At 43.2% G+C, this 5,000-nt stretch overlaps 1 protein-coding gene across 1 annotated transcript in view; it reads right to left on the bottom strand.

Annotated features, from left to right (window-relative positions):
• The window catches only part of LOC122251801 (multicopper oxidase 3-like), a 36,264-nt gene extending 35,549 nt beyond the window's left edge, over window positions 1-715 (bottom strand). Inside the window, exon 1 of the mRNA XM_086535798.1 lies at window positions 576-715. The gene's annotated coding sequence lies outside the window, so the exon portion shown is untranslated. The remainder of the gene's footprint in view (window positions 1-575) is intronic.
• Between the last annotated feature and the right edge of the window lie 4,285 nt (window positions 716-5,000).

Genomic DNA, 5,000 nt, shown 5'->3' on the forward strand with positions numbered 1-5,000 from the left:
TGGTTCTGCATCTTCTTTGGTTAGCTACATGGAGGTGCATCTACTTTACAGGTGCATGTGAATATACTTAAAAACGCAAAAATATAAATGCATAAATTCGTGTTCGAAAACGCATACACGCACACACACAGCACACGCCCGCACATATACGCAAATACGAAAGGCGTCGCACCAACACTTCACACTCACGACCCAGTAAACACAGAGCGTGACCGTATATCACACAAAGCCGATTCTCAACTCGAAACTTTAAAGAATATACTGCTTTGTCAAAGACACTTAAACCTGCCCTTTAAACTTAATTAGGATGTTGACACAGGTGTTTGGACTATTACATGTGGGGATAAAAATGAATTTAAATGCGAACAGTAGTGATTTTGACAACTGAACCCACATAGTGAAATAGTCCACGGGACTTTTTCTCGTGAGTTAGGTCATGTCACGACACAACAATTGCCACAGTGACTGAAAATAATCTAGTACCAGAATTTAGAAACATAGCATGCTTATAAGAAGTGTATTTAAAAATAAAACACTCATAATGGAAAGACGAAAATCGACTGCTGGCACCTCACCTAGGACAAGAGGACGCGCGGTAGGTTTAAAATCCACGATAGCATTGCGTGCTGCAGGTGTGTCGTTCCATCGTTATTATCCAGCACTGCGGGGCTACACTTTGTCAACAGGGACGCAACACACTTATCACCACTCACACTTCCCTCCCTGCCTCTCTAGCGCGCCCTCGACGCTCTCGAAACTGGGTTAATTCGGCCGGGTAAGAATAGCGAGGGAGGTGGTCGCGCGCGTCTTCGGGAGGCTGGGGAAGGAATCACCAGCGCGCGTCCTGCGAGCTTTGAAGTGAGCCCTGGCGAGGCTCTGCCCTCATGCCCTCCCCATACCCTCACCCCCTCCCCCCTCCCATTGGCCGCCTCCCCACCCACCCAGCCCTTGTGCGGTCACCACGTACCCCATTTTCCTAGCATTTCTTTTATGATCGTTGAGCCCTTCCCTTCATACTGCGTGGTTTTTAAAGGTCGTGGAGGGTGGTTGCAGCGGGCAGGGATGTGCACACGAACAGCGAGGGCGGCTTGGCGGAGCGAGACGCCGCCAAGCCGCGATTCTGTGGTGATTCGACAACATTTCGACCGTTGCTGGTAGGGTCACGTGATTGCCCCAGGCGGTCAGTCCGAGGAGATGAGAGAGGCTGCGATGAACGCGGAGATGACGAGGAGGAGGAAATGGACTTACGCAAGAACGCCGATCAAAAAAAATAGAACTGAAGATAAGAGAACATTTCTGTCACCTTCCAAGAATACGACGGCGGTGAGCAGCATCTCTATCATTCTCCTCAGGGACTCTCTCTCTCTGAGCGCGTCGGGACCAGAGCTGAAGGCAATTAGCGTAATCGAATGCAAACTGCATCACCTGAAGTCGCTAATGAGCGGCGAGGAGGGTGCGAAGGAACGATGCGGTAATGTAATGAGCGGCAAAAAGCAGGCGGCCACAGGTAGAGCGGCGTGGAAATGATTGTTGGTGACCGCACTAAGGTTTCCGAGGTGGGGGGGGAGACTAATGAGTCCGACTCCCCCCCCCCTTAGCCATCCCAAGAGGGGGGATGGAATAAAGAAGGTGGGGGGGCTAACATGAGGCCTGCCATAGGCCTACATCTCTGATTAACCGAAAATAAAACGGACGCATTAAATAACATAAAAAAAAATGTTGTTTTATCTACTGACTTTTCCCATTTGGTCGCCCAGCTGAGAGCGAGTCACAGAAGACTCTCGTTTCAGCAAGAAGTCTAAAATGTTCTATCTGGATCCGTCCCATCCTAGGGTTCCTCTCCTTGTCGTCGCCAGCTTTATCTTGACCTTGCACGCTACAAACCCAAGCGTTGGTGACCGCGCTCGGAATAATCCGTTGAACGCATGCCTATTGTACGCCAAATGCCGTATGCCCCAGTGTATGAGACTATTCGCTGACCATTTCCTCTGTGTATTTAGACTCTAAATATTACCAGCTTTGTGTTGTGGATCTAGTGATAAGAAAAAAAACACAAAGGTAAAAGGACTGATCCCCTAATGATTGTTACTAAGTGGGTGTTAATCCTAACGAACGGTTGTATTCGAGCAAGAGCTTGGGGAAGGTGGGGGAGGGGGGGGGGGGGGGGGGAGAGGGAGGGCGTAGACGGTAGATGACGCAACCTGTAAGGGTAAAAGGTAACGTCTAACTGCATCAACTCCACTGCTAGATCCACTCGTAACGAACGCCTGCTTAGGCTTTTGTTGTTAATTGTTGATAATAGGCGATTCATTGTATATATATATATATATATATATATATATATATATATATATATATATATATATGTATATATATATATATATGTGTGTGTGTGTGTGTATGTGTGTGTGTGTGTGTGTGTGTGTGTATCTATCTATCTATATATATATGTATATATATATATATATATATATATATATATATATATATATATATATATATATATATGTATGTATGTATGTATATATATATCTATATATATATATATATATATATATATATATATATATATATATATATATATATATATATATATACATATACACATACATACACACACATGCATATATATATATATATATATATATATATATATATATATATATATATATATATATATATACATATGTGTGTGTGTGTGTGTGTGTGTGTGTGTGTGTATGTGTGTGTGTGTGTGTGTGTGTGTGTGTGTGTGTGTGTGTGTGTGTGTGTGCGTGCGTGCGTGCGTGCGTATGTGTGTGTGTGTGTGTAACGCCGTGTCTTTGCGTGTCTGTGTAGCACACTTACCAGCGAGTGAGAGAAGAAATGGAAAAGAAACAAGGACAAGAATGGATAAACAGACAGACGCTGATAAATATAAAGAGAAACAAAAAAATAGAATGAAAGAAAAGAACGAACTAAAGTTAGAGAGAAAAAAATATGACCCACGAAGCACTCTAAGATCTTCCAGGTGCAAGCATCAGCCTGGAAAATGTCAAGGGTCATAAACTAGCTAAAACACCTTCGTGATAAACGGGGTCGTAAATCGAGGAAAGAAGGGAAAGCTGGATGAAATGTGACGAAGTGTCTCATCGGGGCGTCTCGTGGCAGGAGGGGAAGGGAAAGGGGAAGGGTTGATAAAGGAGGGAGAGGGAGAGAAAGAAAGGAGGGAGGGAGCGAAAAAGAGGAAGAAAGAAGGGAAGGAGAGAGAGGGAGCGAGGGAGGGAGGGAGAAAGAAAGAAACGAGGGAGAGAAGAGAGAAAGAAACGAGGGAGGGAGGGAAGATGAGAGAGAGAAGAAGAAAGACAGAAATGAGGGAGGAGGGAGGGAAGGAGGAAAAGAAAGAGGAGGAAGAGGGAAAACAGAGATATGAAGGCTGAATCTGGGGCGCAACAAAGTGCAAGATAAAAGTGGAGCTTATGTTGAAGGGCCGGTGGAAGAAGCAAGAAAAACGTGAAGAATGAATCATGGCCGGGGGGCAGGATAGAGAAAGAGAGAGAGAGAGAGAAAGAGAGAGAGAGAGAGAGACAAAGAATCAAGAACCAAGACGAGGGACACAGGACTCGGAGGGGCAGCGCTACGGAGAGTGTGGAAAAGAAAAATCCAGAGGGGGTTGGGACTCGGAATAGCAAGGCGGCAGGGACTGGAGAAAAAGGAGCTGGACATGGGGAGAGAAGGGAAGGGGTAGATAAAGCAAGGGCAGAACGAGGACAAAGCCATGCCACTAAGGGGGCTGAACACAGAGCTCGGCGTTAAAAACATGCCATCTATTTACACACAACCCAAAAGGAAGACGATGAAAAAAATGCAATGGATAAGAAAGAACCAGTAATACAATTTGAATATATATATATATATATATATATATATATATATATATATATATATATATATATATATATATATATATATATATACATACATAAATATGAGAATAGCCAATCAAGATAACTACGAGTTAGAACCAGCAAATATAAGGGTTGGGGATAGTGACCAGAATACATAAAAGAACATCCGTGTGTCACATCCTAGAGGCAGTTTCCTCTGGGCGTGGAAGGTTGTTACTACATGGCTAATATGAAAGGGGGGGAGGGGGAGGAGGGAAGTGGTCCTAGGATAAATCAAAAGGCCAAGGCCACGGATAAAAAGATAATATATTGCTCTTTTTTTTTCTTTTAAGATGCGCACATATATCTTCCCTGTTCAGCTTGCATGCTCCGTCCCCGCCTTGTATCAAAGTGTCTTGGATATTTTTATTTTCCTAGTCTTTGTTGAGTAATAGTTTATCTTAGGTCGTCGAGTTTGAAAGATGACCTCTTTCTTGAATCTGTTGTTCGGTAAGTTTTCCTGTTTGTGCATTTAGGGAAAAAAATCATATTTTTACTTCTCTCTTATATTCCTTCTTTGTAGTTTACCATAGCCCTTCTGTACGCAATGGCGGCACTGGAGTCTATTTATCATCCCCTTCATAATTGTGATATAATTATCCACTTTGCCTGCTGGACCAAAGAGAATACACTTTTTTGCACTCGAATAGAAAAAGGAAGGCGATTGGGAAGGAAAGATAAAACGATAAAGAAGAAGAAAAAAAAGACAAATAAGAAGAAAAAGAAAGACATGAGGACAAATTCGGAAAGGAAAGACAGAAGGAAAGAAAAGCAAATGGACAGAAAGAGAAGAAGAACAATAAGCGAAGAAATGAAACCCTCGCGCAGTCATCCCGGCACCGACTTCGGGAAGGGAATATGAGGGTTTCACGTCGATGGTGTCATTGCAAGGAGATTGCACAGCTGCAGCGGCGGATATTGACGAAATGATCAAAGAAACCAAAGAGCCTTGCCATTAAATGTTCCATCATACAACTGGTATGTATGTTATAAGAGAGAGTTAAGTGGACAGAATAATAGGGATAATGATGATGATGATGATAAGGATAGCTATAATAGTAATGATGATGATGA

Source organism: Penaeus japonicus, unplaced genomic scaffold (genome assembly GCF_977035675.1).
Source record: "Penaeus japonicus unplaced genomic scaffold, GWHDUDI00000001_assembly GWHDUDI00000004, whole genome shotgun sequence".
In the NCBI taxonomy this organism is placed as follows: Eukaryota; Metazoa; Arthropoda; class Malacostraca; order Decapoda; family Penaeidae; genus Penaeus; species Penaeus japonicus.